The sequence below is a fragment of the Sus scrofa genome, chromosome 10 (assembly GCF_000003025.6).
Source record: "Sus scrofa isolate TJ Tabasco breed Duroc chromosome 10, Sscrofa11.1, whole genome shotgun sequence".
Taxonomy (NCBI): Eukaryota; Metazoa; Chordata; class Mammalia; order Artiodactyla; family Suidae; genus Sus; species Sus scrofa.
The window spans coordinates 56,254,595-56,268,817 of NC_010452.4; the positions used below are offsets into that span (position 1 = coordinate 56,254,595).

Genomic DNA, 14,223 nt, shown 5'->3' on the forward strand with positions numbered 1-14,223 from the left:
GAGGGTGCTGGTTCCTCACCAGCCTCGCCTCGCCAGTGGGTCTTGGGGTCCCGATCACATGTTGGAGATTCTTGGACTCGAGGCTGAGGATCAAACAGGATGGCTGGATGGAGCTTTATGGCATTGCCAACACTGGACCATTTTTTTTTAACCTATGAAAATAGCAGTTGCATCTATTTTGACCTCAGGTGTGCCTTTGACCCTTGATTGTGGCCTTTTTCCTTCGTGGTGGCAGAAAGACCCTGTGTGGCATTTAGAATGAAATCCGACTCGTGCTCGAAGGTCCAGCCTGATTCATAAAGCATCCTCAGCTCAGTGACCTTCGTCCTGTAAATTCCCCTCACGATCTCCCAGCACCCCACTCAGAGCTAATCTGTCCACTCCGGGGTTTCGCAGATAGTTGGCTAACAGTTCCTATGAAATATATACCCTTAATTATAGCGATTTGTATTCATGAATGCCCATTAAAATTACAAATTCTTTGAGGATGTGGTCCATCACACACATCTTTGCATCTGCTAGCTGCCTTTCCCCATAGTAGGCACTATTAATTATTTATTGGTTGGCTACCTGAATCTTGATGCTTTTACTAATGTAGCAAAATTGATTACTACCCGTCAGCTCTTTCAGAATTTATAACAGGGCTATATCGTTTTTGCTTCATGTAACAAAAATGATTAGGATCTTTCACATTAGGATTTAAAAGATTGTGGCGTTTTTAATCTCATGTACTATGTAGCGTTCCCATGGTGTATACAAATGCATTTTCCTTTGTGTTGATGTGATTTGGGGAACCCTAAGAACTGACCAGGTTTCCTAGTCCTCCTGTGTCCCCCGCCCCCCCGCCGGGAGGGTGGAAGTGAGGGGCCTGTGGGGGCGCAGAGGGTGTCACAACTACCTAAACGCATGGAATTAGACCACATGCCTGCTGCACATGAATTGAGAACAGAGCTTCCAGGGCAACATGCCTCCAACGGAACTGGCCATTGCTTCGCCCTCCCCTCCCCACCCCACTTCTGCCCACCTGCTCCCCTCCAGGGTGGTCCCTCTCCATGGATGGCTCTGATGTTCTTCCAGATGCTGAAGTCAGAAGCGCCGGAGGCCAAGTGCACCCTCCTGCCCCTCACTGACCCCCACAACTCACAGGCCATTGCTCGGTCCTGCTTTTGGTCTCCTTCCACTACCCAGATGCCAAGCTAACCCTGTCCATTCCTGCGCCCTCTGAATGGTCAGCTCTCACCTCCCTCCTGGCCGACTCCTACTGATTCATGGGAGTCAATTCAAGGACGCCTCCATCATTCTCTCCACCAGGCTGGGGCATGCCCCTCCCTGGATCCCACAGCACCCGAGCTTATCTCCGCAGAGAAGGTGGAGCCGTGAGTGCAGAGGCAGCTCAGCTTAGCTGGTGACAGTGTGTTTCTTTGCTTTTTAACTTGATCTTACAGGATATGCAGATCCTTGCTCTGGTCTATCTGCTTGGACAGGACAATGACGGATGATCAAGATCCAGCTCTAGTTGTTGACATACTCATCGTAACCTTGCCTGTTTCTTTACATGGCCTGTTAGAACGGTCCTGAATTGATGGGTGACAGAGGCAGAAACCGGAACCTTTAGCTAATTACATAAAAATGCCCCACACCACTGCCATCCTGGTCTCTCAGAAAGAAAATACAAAGGGAAGAGAAAGATGATGTGCTGGCCATTGAAAGTAAATCTCTCGAGGTTCCAGAGCTGGGATCTAGTGACCAAATAAGGAAAGGAATAGGATTTCCTTTGTGGCACAGTGGGTTAGGAGCTGACGTTGTCACCACAACAGCTCGGGTCACTGCAATGGCGAGGATCAAACCTCAGCCCAGGAACGTCTACATGCCGACGGCATGGCCAGCAAACAAACAAACACAAATAAGAAAAGAAATAAACTCCCCCACCATCAGACAGGAGTCACTGCTGGCCATGAGCAAGGGGCAAAGCCACTCATCTTCATCAGATGCCAAATCTTTGTTACAAATGATGATAAGGAAGCAAACTCTCATTTTCCCAGGGGACTGAATTGTCCTCTCCCCTCTGCTGAGCTCAGCATGGTCCCCTCATTCCTAATGGAGGACGATGGCAGTCTCTAAGTGCCACCTGGATGAAGCCTGAACCCTCAACCAGAGGGTAAAACCCCAAACCTGGGGCCCGTGCCTGGAACATGGCAGCATTTGTGACTCATCTGACTCTTGCAAGCTTAGTCATTTCAAAGGGAAGTGGTGCCAGTTCACTACCCCCTACCCACCCTTGAGTAAAACTTTCCACTCAGCAATCATCGATAAACAGGAGATAACAAGTCATCTCTAGATTGTGCTCAGAGCACTGCCCTGGAGGCTCAGGCAGCTCAGAGGGACCAGAGTTGGCAAAGCAGGCCCTTTCCATCCAGTCCAGCCTATCTGCCAGCTTACACACACCCCAGGGCACGTCCACCACTGGTGCAGCTTCTTGGCCTTGAGCTGAAATCGGGGGCTTTTACATAGTCGATGGGTTTCAGATTTTAGAGAATATTATATAACAAATAACATTAAAAAAAAAAAAAAAAAACCCAACAACAACCAGGTGGTTGCTCTACTGGGTGAAGCTAAAACTAGAGGCCAGTGTTCCACAGTGATGTAATCTTCAAAACCACCAGAACATCTTACTTAGACGTTAACAGTGGCTAGGGCTCAGAGGCTGTGTCCAGGGAAGGCAGCAGCCAGGCGGGGCTTGGAGGGTCCTGGCTTAGAAGGAGGCACATCCGCGATGGGGTTGTTCGCGCTGCAAATTCAGGCATCGACATGGGAGCGGAACAGAAAGGCGGGGTGGGGGTGGGGGTGGGGGGCTCTTGCTGCTAATTGGTTTAGTTTCAGCTCGGCAGACACAACTATCAAGAGACTGAAACTAATCAAAGCTATTTGCGACGATGTGCCAAGCCACAGAGCCGACGCGGTTCTATGCACAGACCCGTGTTGATAGGCGTCTGTGGCAGCGCCCCCCCCCCTCAGCCCGGGAGGGGGTCGTGTAGTAGCAAAATGGGAGTGTTTTGAAGAGAAAGCCTGCGAGTGTACGATGAAGCGCTGGCTCAGATGCGACATGACAGGAGACAGGTGTTGCCCCGCGTGCAGCCTCTCTCCATGGAAACCGCCGGGCGGTGCGCGCTAAGCAATCCGCGGTGCCCCCACGGCTCCTTTCCACCCAAGCAGACGCAGCCTCCTCTGCCTTCCATTAAGCAATGTATTAAAAATTAAAAATAAGAGTGCCTGTCTCTTAGGCTTCCTTTTTGCTGGAAGATGCATTGAAATGACCAGGGGGGTTAGGTGTGCAGGTTGTGGGGGAGGGGAGGTGTCCAGCGAGGCAAGGAGGAGTACTTGGCTTCCTCAGCCACCGTTAAGGGATATGGTTCCTCTGATGACAAGGCACGCACACCTATGCTCTGACTTAGCCTTTTTGGGGTCAGTGTTTACATTCTTATGTGATTCTGACAAATACCCTGGAGGTGGCTCTTCCTAAACCCTCTTTGCCGATGAGGGACCACTGAGGCAAGCTAAGTGAGTTACCCAGCATCACTCACTAGGAAAGATGGAGACAGATCTCGAAGCACAGTCCCAGGCTCCAAACCCAATGCTCTTTCCTCCGAAATACATTATCTTTGGAAAATCACATAGATGGTGGGGACAAGACTTTTCCAAGCCTATTTGGGTCCCCAGTGCCGGCTACCACAGCGCCTTAATGTAGAAGGTTATTTCCTCTACAATCAGAGGTCCCCCCTCTCTGGGAGAAGCTGTGGAGGGGACCTGGGGACTGATCACCAGCCTCCTGGGCCAGGAGGTGGGGGGTGAGGAGAAGACCTGTATGGTAATGCTCACTCAGCTGCGCTCGGTAAGTGTTTGCCGTGGGCCAGACCCACAGACATAAGCCAGGAGGTGCAAACACACAGAGACATGGACCCCGGACTCCAGAAAACCCCACTCTGGTTTGAAAAAGGAGATGGGGAGCCTGGACTGCTCCTGCCCCCAGCCCCCTCCTCACTAAGAATCTGGAAGCTGGGCCCTGGGGGTGCACATTCTTTAGACACCAGGGATCATCCTGATGTTCCTGGGGTGGGAGTGGGGTCCTGGGAGCCCACACAGTACATGGCGGGGAGAGTGAAGAGGGGCCAGTCACCCACCCAGAGGGGAGGAGAGAAGGGTGTGGAGAACCAGGGGGAGTTCATTCAGAGGCCCCCAAGTGCTACTTTATAAGGAGATGGCAACCAGCTGAAAGAGGGGTGCTGGGAGGCTGGCAAAAACTGCAGGGAGGCTGGCACCAAACGTGACTCTAGGCTTGGTCCTTCAGTTACCTTGCCCTTCCTGACAGAAGTTTCCAGGGGAGACAAGGTTACAAAGGCACCCCTTTCTACCAGCACCCTTTGCCTCAAGACCGGGCCTGTCAAGTAGAGACATTCATCTACCCAGTAGCATAACTCCATGAGGAATTCAAGACCTCTTAGAACCAGCAATCGAGTTTGTAAACTAAGGCAAAGTAAAGTATAACAAAAAAAAAAAAAAAACCAAAAAGGGAGTTCCCCTGTGGCACAGTGGAAATGAATCTGACTAGTAACCATGAGAACACAGGTTGGATCCCTAGCCCTGCTCAGTGGGTCAAGGATCTTGCATTGCTGTGAGCTGTGGTATAGGTCATAGACATGGCTTGGATTCAGTGTTGCTGTGGCTGTGGTGCAGGTTGGCAGCGCAGATTGATTTGACCCCTAGCCTGGGAACTTCTATATGCTTCAGGTGCAGGCCTAAGAAACAAAACCAACAAACAACAACAAAAAAACCCAACAAAAAGTCATGTAACCATTCATTGGTTACGCAAAGCTGCAGTTAAGAAATTAATAACCAGAACTGGACAAATATAAAAGGAAAGTGACTAAGGTTTATTAAGTGAATTGTTTTCAGGCTAAATTTTAAGAAAAAACATACATATTCCAGGAGATTTTGTATGTATGATATTTCAGACCAAGACTGAAATTCCTGTATTAAAAAAATCACCATCCTCAGTTAGCTAAAGGCGTAGAGCAGGGAATAAACTGGTAATTTTCAGCAATTTCTTTCTTTCAATTCTAAACTGGTTATAGGGAAAAAAATATGCTTTCTGAGGGAAATTCAACAACAGCTTGGTTTTCAGAGGGAAACTGAGATATACACATACCTACCCATGGTTACTTCCTTTCCAAGAGCAAGAAAACAAACCCCAAATTCTCGAAGTGGTAACAACAGTTGGTTTTATTTCACAGGTGATAACAGTTTGTCCTTTCATAGTAGACAATGCAAACAAAGGCGTATGACTTCCTTTCAGGTGATGGGCAGGCCCCTGGATTTCTCTTCTCTGACAGATGCTCCTGACACCTGCTCCTGTCACCTGCTGGGTAAGCTCTCTGCACTCATGAGCTTCACTGCAGCTCAGTGTAGCTTCCATGGTCACAACCTGAATCTTGCCATCATCCATGGGGTGCTCTGCAGCCTGCATCTTAAGCTCCCCATCTCCTTCCTCTTCCTTCTTTCTCTTCCTCTCTGCATCTTCTGCAAAAGCCCCAGTATCTAGACCCCCACACACACACCCCGCATTGCCTGCATCTGTTGCCCTGCCCTCCATCCATGTCCAAGAGAGCCAGTCTTCATTCATCACGTAAGCATCCCTCATCTCACATTGCGGTTCTGCCTTTTTTTTTCCCCCTTTGAAACCTGCATCCTTATGGATACTAGTCAGGTTCTCAACCCACTGAGACACAATGGGAACTCCTGTGGTTCTGTTTTTAGAACACCCTTTCCCCACTCCGTACCTCCCCACGAGGCTGAATCCTATTCAAGGAGATCGAGGTCCAGCATCTCCCCAAGAACCGGAGTGGTTTATCTGTTTTGAGTTCCATATATTCCCAGCACCCAGAAGAGTGGCTGGCACATCATAAGCCATGTAAATACGTCTTGAATGAATGAATGACTTAACCCTCTGGTTCTCCCACTGTGGTTTTCGGTGTGGACTCCTGGGACTCCCCCACCCTGAGGGCATGTTAGGATGCCCCCTGGTGCGTCCTGAGGGCCCATCCCAGAGATTCTCAGTGAGGAGGGGCTGCAGCAGCTCGAAGTCCTCAGCTCATCTTCTGATCAGACTGGAGCTTCCTTGAGCCCAGGGTCCGTGTCTATGGATGTCTGAATCCTCCAGCCACAATCCTGGTTTTCTAAGTGCTTCTAAACTGAGTGCTGGAGTGACACCAAGTTCTATACCCTGGAGTGTCTGCCTCTGGGAAACAGGGTGCCGGAAGGCTTCACCCTGCCTTTCCCACGTGCTAACGATTCTACATGAGAAGGGTGCTGGCCAGGGTATGGAAGTCACATTGGAAACCTGACTGTAACTTGAAGTCATAACATCATTACCCAGGAGTTCCCACTGTGGCTCAACAGGTTAAGGACCAATGTATTGTCAATCCCTGGCCTCATTCAGTAGGTTAAGGACCTGGCATTGGCACAAACTGCAGGGTAGTTCTCAGATGCATCTCAGATCTGGCGTTGCTGTGGCTGTGGTGTAGGCCGGCAGCTGCAGCTCTGATTCGACCCCTAGCCTGAGAACTTTCATATGCTGCAGGCATGGTCATTAAAAAAAAAAAAAAAAAAAATCAGGACCAGGGCAGTGCTTCATCCGTGAGCTACATTCCTCCTCATCTGATTTGCTGGGGAATCTGGATTTGTCAAGGCTCTCAGCCCATTTTCTTCCAGCCGATGCTCCCATTTACCCAGCAGTCCGGGGAGGGTGAACAGGACCCAGGCCTGCAGGGGTGGAGAGGCAGCGGTGGTGGGGTGGGCTGCCTAAGAAGACTCACTCCCCTATCCCCAGATGGTTTCCAGGTGGAGTAGAACACCAGAGGTGGGGGCACAGCTTTCCCTGGCCCTCGGGGCTGGGTGAAGCCACCCTTTGTGCCGCAGGAAAGCAGACCAAGCCAGGCTCCAGGGCTAAGAAGGAGAGTCTTGTCATCAGGGGGAACCTTTCAAGGACACCGAAGGACAGGGTGGGTGAAAAGGGGTGGATTGACAAAGCCTTTAAAACCCCTAAATCTGGAAGGAGCTGGTGAAAGATGTAGGAGGCTGAGAACTAGAAATTGGCTTTTGGCACCTCTGAGGCTCCCCAGTGAGCACAGGCAGCAAAAGCCTTTATGTTTCTCCAAGGTCAGCAATGAGCGCTGCAGCCAACGGGAGGGGGCTGCTGATGGAGGAGGCGGGAGGTGAAGGGGGCGAGGAGGGAGGGGGAGGGGCTGGAAGGGAGGAGAGGGGAGGGGGGAGAAGGGAGAAGAGGAGCGGGCAAGGAAGGGCGGTGGGGGGGGAGGGGGCTGGAAAGGAGAAGGGGGAAGGAGGAGGTGGGGAGGAGGGGAGGAGGCGGGGGAGGAGGGCGGGGGAGGGGCTGGAGGGGAGGGGGAGGGAGGGGGGAGGGGGGGAGGGGCCCGGCAGAGACTAACAAAACCAGGCAAGGCTGCACCCAGGGGCCCGGGGCTCTGGAAAACAAATCTGGAAACATGATCCCACACGTTCTGCCCTGAAGACATTAAGCCCAGAGACCCAGAGGGACCCACTGCGGAGCGGAGGCCTGAGCAGGACTCGCAGAGGCTCTGCCGTTCCGGTGAAATCAAAACAGCTTGAGCCAAAATAGCTCGTGAAGAGATAAGGGATTAAACCGGGCTCGGAACCACATCAGGATGAGGGCCTAACACTCCTGAGGTCCCCACGGAGGAAGGGTTTTTCAGCTTAGGAATGAGCTGTGAAAAGCTGAATTCCACTCTGGGGGCGGGGGGCTGTCTCTGTCAAAGCCTAAAAAAATTCTCCCACAGGCCATTTGGGGAAAAGGTATGTGATCTGGTTTCTTCTCCTTCAGGGCTGGCAACACGAAGCGGAACCCACACACCCCCTCGTTCATGAGCGCACCCCCAAAATGCCAGGGAGTTGTCAGGTCAGGGGAGGTCTGAATTCGCTGATATGGTGAGTGCTTCCTGGAATTCAGAAAGTAAACATGAACCAGGGGTATTTTTGTGGTGTTTTTCCATCTAGTGGTAAAGTTTTTTTCATCTTGAATTGGATTCCAATTGCTCCCTGGGCAGTTTTGAAAAAAAAAAAAATTAAAAATGAAGCAGGGGAGGTTTCAGGCAGCTCTAAGTAATAGAGGTGAAGATACCATCAGGAAGGAAGCTGTGTGTGTTGGGGGGGCAGGTCCCTGGGTGCCCAGAGGATGCACGGGTCACGAATCAGGGCAGGGGCACTGGCGTTTTATGCTGAACATTCAAAAAGTTGCTTCCTGGAGCACCATGGGCTCTCACCAAGATTCCCCATCCAGGCGGTCAGAGAAACAATCGGAGCCCCCAGCTGAATTTCTCCAATTTTTCCAAATGTCTTTCAGGTGAGGAAGCAAATTTTAATCCTACGCAGAGGGCAAGGCCTTTGGGGGTTGGTCAGAATCCAGAAATGGCGAGAGAGATCCTCTGAGGCTCAGCCTCCATCCCTATAACATGGACTCATGTTCATATTTAAACCTGAGCCGGGTCCTCTGGCTTTTGCGTTCCCCAGCATCAGGAATGGTGCTACAGGACACTGCATTATTATTTGGGAGGACTTGGTGGCCTCTGGCTTTTTAAAACCAGGGAGGTAAGCCCTTGAAAAAAAAAAAAAAAAGAAGAAGGAAATGAGTACTAGACTTGGATCCCTGAGCCCTGGGAAATGGGCTGAACACTGGGGAGGCAGATGCTGCTCTCAGCCTCTCATCTTCTTAGGGTTTCCACCAAAGCACATGGGAGCCAAAACTCTGTCTGCTCCCCCTAAACCGAAATGAGGCAAGGACATCAAAGATCCATTCCTAAAAGTTTGCCTGTGATGGTGTCAGCTTCCACACACGAGGCTGCCTCCGGAACCCACCTTGGAGAGCCACACTCCCAGCTGTGCTGGTTTCCTCCTATGGGGCATGGCGGTTTCTTCTGTCTCTGTCCTAGGTGAGTGTTGTCCTTGTCACCGAGGGGTTGACACAGAGGACTAAGACATGCGACTTCCTACCCTTCCTTCATCCTCTGTCTAAACATCACCCAGGAGATTTGGACTTTGTAAGTACCGTCCTTCTGATAATGCGCAGGGCTCCTCTGTTGGTGTGTGGATAATCGAACAGCAATCCAAATGACCAGTTAGTGTGACTCAGTTGGGAAGACAGAGGAGTAGAAAATCTAGGACAGACTAGAAAAATTGCATGAGAGGGTTGGTAGCCACACCAGATGAAATTAAATAAAAGATAAACTCTTACAGTTTAACGTCTTTGCACAGCAGAAGTTCGTTGCCATCTCCTGGGCAGTTTGAGGCAGGTATTTGAGTGACGTCACGGTGTGGCAGTCTGGACACTTGGCTCCTCCCATCTTGTGGTCCAGCTGTCCCAGGGCCTTGGGCAAAGAGGGGGTGTGCACAGGCCTTCCATAGTTCCCTCGGATTGGAAGCGACACACATCTTTTCCACTCGCATTCCTGTTCAGGTCTTCAGTGATGCATAGCACATCGCTCCAAACTTAGCGGCTTACGGCAATGACAACATTCGCTTTGCCCCTGAACTTGCAGTTTGGACAGGGCTTAGTGGGGACAGCTTGTTTCTAATCCATTTGATGTCTCCTGGGATGGCCTGAAGGCTGATAGCTGGAGCTGTTAGCCAACTTGCCCCCTCCATGGAAGGCTGGCGTCTGCCGGTGCATCAGCTGTGGCCGTAGCCAGAACTTCCACTCTTGGACTTCCCAGGGGGCTGCCTGGGTTCCAGAGTGAGTGTCCCAGGAAGACTGGGCAGAAGCTGTGTTGCCATTTATGACGTGGCTTGATAAACCTCGCAGGTCCAGTCAGGTGAAAGGGAGCAGCGCAGACCCCACTGCTTGAAGCAGGACGGGAGCATAACGTAAGATGTGTGACCTGGGCTCTCTTGGTGTGGCTGTCTTTAGACAATTCCAGCGGTGAAAGCCAGTCTCATGGGGCCATCGAGATGCCAGACGAGCTTGGGAAATATAGTCATAGCTGTGCAGCTGCTTCAAAGTGGCAGTGACAGCAGGAAAGGCCGTTCGGGTTGTAGCGAGCAAGCTTGGCCACAGACAATAGGGAGATTTTTCATGTCACGAATGGGTCCACGGTCATGCCCACGGGTCAGGTCGAATGGGGACGTGTGCAGAGACACTTTTTGGGGCATTGGCAGAAAAAGTCTTGCTGTGAGCATCTGAGGTTCTGCTTTGAGGGTAAGTGTGACCATGAGGTGCCCTGACACCCTCCACCTCCAGTGGGACCAGACAGGCCAGGCAGACCCTGGCTCAGCAGAGCAGCTGCAGAAGTCCGGCAAGTGGACACTTGGTCACAGGCTCTGCCCCTGCCTGCGGACACATCCTCTGGCCCTTTATTCATAGAGCTTCTCTGATTTCCAGTAGAAGTAAAGCATCGAAGTGATGAAAGGAAGGCTCTAGAACATTCATTCATCCATATAGTTAACACTTTTAATGAGCTCCTACTATGTGCCAGGCTCTGTGCTAAGCCCAGGAGAAAGTGTGAACTAGACCCACAGGCGGCAGGGGGGACCCCAGGGCGGGATTTGTGCCCGGTTTCAGCTGGCGTCTGGCGTGATTGTGCAGTGCTCAGAAAGACAGGTGGGCGGGTCACAGCGGGTCTGGTGACTTCTGGAGCAGGCTGGTAGCGGGTCAATTAACGTAATTTAACTGCCTAGCCCGTAAACGACATGGTCCCCGCGTCAGACATGTAAATCAGCACTGACAGATGACACGATAGGGATAGCCTTGCCGTGCACGTATCTGGGGGCAATTAATTGTAACGGTCTGGAAGGGCATTTCTGCCTTGAAATCAGGAGGCAGCTGAAGACATTCTGTGTGTACTGCTGCCACTAATCTGCATTTAATTGTCATCGGCATTCATTTAGGGTCCTGGCAGCAGAGCTGCCCTGCGTGTCAGCCAGAGTCCTCAGCAGATCATGAAGTTACCCTCAGGAGCATCTCAGGGATGCCGGCGGCGTCTGTAACAAGTGGCGTTTGGCATCCACGAAGCGTCCCGACTCAGAAACGACACAAACCATGAAAGAACTGTCAAAATTGGGAATGAAGAAAATCGCCAGGCGCCTCTGGATAAGGCTTCTCCCCCACTCGCTCTTGCAAAAGAAATCGCAGCTCCTTTTTTATCCTCCCTTTCAGCTGGAGCGGTCGCGCTAAAGTATGTTTGCTAAATTGGCAGGGAATGAGTGGTATTTAACAAAGAACACATCAAATGTGGGACAACTTCATAGGAAGGGCTTAGCAGGAAAAATAAAGACGACAAGAGCCCAGGCCCTGGCTGGTTTTGATGCCTGTCAGGGGACAAGGCTTCAGTGGCCATTGAGGGAGATGAATTGTTTTTTCTTTTTTTTTTTTTCAGGAAGCTGAAGCCACAGTGCAGGACGTGCCTCATTTGACTATATAAGAAGTGGCCATAAAATCCAAAACTTAAGCAATCATCAAAAGCAGGGCGTCTGCATTTCAATAGCGTGCTGTCCCTTTATCAGTATTTACTGTGGGTGGCTCCAGACTTAAATGGACTGTCGTTACTCAAAGTATTCTGGAATTCCTCTTCAGAGACTGAAGCACATTCTCCTTGAGAATTTTAGCTCTAAAATCATTTAGAGACAAATCTAGGGAGTAAGATAGATTTGCATGCTGAGTCTGATATAGATGTGTGTGTGTGTGTGTGTGTGTGTGTGTGTGTGGGCATGAAAGAGGTGTGCCATAAAGCAGTGAGAATGGTTTTCTTATGTGGAATTTAAGCCAGCTCTGAGGACCTTTCTTGAGGAGTGCTGCTCCCCTTGTTTGAAAGACGCTGGCATTGCTCACACACGTCTGTGGCCTACTGTCTCCCATGCTTGTTTGGCTGTGGGATCCTTTCTTTATAGGTCTTTGTTAGCAGCCCATGTAACCACTGGTCCTCAAAATGTCCTTTGGGAAATGCTGAACTATAGCAATCACGAAGAAAAAGGACACACAGGAATGCTCAGGAAGATAGAAGGGACTTCTGGGGAGAAATGGTAAATTGATCCCAGGAATCTCTTTTTTCTCTCCCCTGCGCCAGTGAAGAATAAAAATGACCTAAACTCTCAAAGGCAGGAGAAGATCATAGTGGGCAAAGGATTCCAGTAGATTCCTGGGAAATGAGAAGCCCATGAATGTGGCAATGACTCAGGAAGGAGGAGGAAGCTAAAACTCAGATTCCCGACAGGAGGGGCCTTGAAAGGTGAGCTGATTTGCACCCAGGGAGGCTTAGGACTGGGAGACCCAAGATACTGCTTTGCAAGACAGTTTGTTGCTGAGATGCTGTTACAGATTGAATGCTTGTGTTCTCCCCAAATTCATATGTTGAAACGCTCTAATGGGATGGTGTCAGGAGGTGGAACCTTTGGGGAGGTCATGGGGGTGGGGCCCTCCCCAATGGGATTAGCGCCCTTACATGGGTCACCCGGGAGCTGCCAGGTGAGGACACAAGAAATCAGCAATCTCACCAGGACCTCACCATCCATGCACCTTGATCTCGGACTTGCAGCATCCAGGACTATGAAAAATAAATTTCTATTGTGTGTAAGCCACTCAGTCTGTAGTATCCTGTTTTGGCAGCCTGAGCAGACTGAGACGGGGGATGTACAGGAAAGCAGGTGGAATGTCTACATGATAAAGGTTAAGTCCCCAGGCACATCTCCTCCCAGGCTCCCCGTCCATCAAGAACTAGCAGTTCTGAAGTTCCTGTTGTGGCTCAGCAGAAACAAACATGACTAGTATCCATGAGGATGTGGGTTCGATCCCTGGCCTCGCTTAGTGGGTTAAGGATCGGGCATTGCTGTGAGCTGTGGTGTAGGTCACAGACATGGCTTGGATATGGTGTTGCTGTGGTTGTGGTGTAGCCTGGCAGCTGCAGCTCCGATTAGACCCCTAGCCTGGGAACTTGCATATATACTGCGGGTGTGGCTCTAAAAAACGACGACAACAAAACCGGAAAAACTAGAAGTTCATTCTTCTTTGGGGAAATGGAAGCTGAGAGGCTCTGAATTCTAAGACATGAGACCAAGATGTCGAGGGTGGGCAATGGGAAGGACACTCCTGAAAACAAGGACATTCAACCCATTTATAACGTATGATGCCCTCAAATACTCCTCCCCACCCTGCTTCTATAGGACTGCTAGCCAAATGTCCCCAAAGCAGGAGGTCAGTTGATAGACGAATCCTCTCTGGAGGCATTGGAGGGCCCCAGAGAAATGTCTGCATGTACTGACTTTGGGAATTCTTCCCTTGTAAGGCTGGTTTGCTGATTTATCATCTTAGACTAAAACCTACTATCTTGCTCTGGCCATTCTCACTCAGGCCTCATGAGGTGTCTTCAGGCTTTTAGGGTCTCACTTTTAAATCTGAATAACTGCTACAGCTTAGCAAGCATTTAAGGAAAACCTCCATCGTAAAGCAAAATAACCCCCCCCCCAATAGTGACACTGAAAATAAAGATTCGTGTAGGGAACTGAAGGAAATGTAAAAATCAAACAAACTTGCCATGAATGCACTTGCAAGAGAAGAGGTGCCATTGCATCCTTGAAATTAGAATACATTACTATTAAAAAGGGAATAGGACTCACACCAAAAGCACAGGTGGCAAAAGGGGAAGAAAGAGATAAACTGGACTTCATCAAACACCTTGTGTATCAAAGGACACGATCAGAGAGTGGAAAGACAACCTGCAGAATGGGGGAAATATGTGCAAATCACATATATGATAAGGATTAATAACAAGGATATGAAAAACTGAAAACCCAACAACCAAAAAACCAAATGACCCAGTTTAAAAATGGGCAAAGTACTGCAAAAGGCATTTCACTGACAAATGACCAACGAGCACACGAAAAGTTATCTAACAGTGCTAATCATTAGGGAAATGCAAATCAAAACCACAGTGTGAAAATATTTCACATTTTAAAATGGTCAAAATGACGATGTTTATGTTCCAGGTATTTTACCATAATTAAAAAAAAAAAAAGAAAAAAAGGAATAATAAGAGAACAAGAAAGAGATCATGGAAATGAAAATGAAGATACCTCTTCTTTAACATTTCATTAGAAAAATTAGAAGAGGAAATAGGAAATATCCTAGCGGAAAAAAAAGGACAAATGGAG

The 14,223-nt window shown here is 49.7% G+C and overlaps 1 long non-coding RNA gene across 3 annotated transcripts in view; it reads left to right on the plus strand.

Annotated features, from left to right (window-relative positions):
• Window positions 7,481–14,223, plus strand: part of LOC102161921 — a 28,150-nt gene continuing 21,407 nt past the window's right edge. For all 3 annotated transcript variants that reach the window (XR_002336403.1, XR_305965.3, XR_002336404.1), the window contains exon 1: window positions 7,481–12,305. This is a non-coding gene — a long non-coding RNA (uncharacterized LOC102161921). The remainder of the gene's footprint in view (window positions 12,306–14,223) is intronic.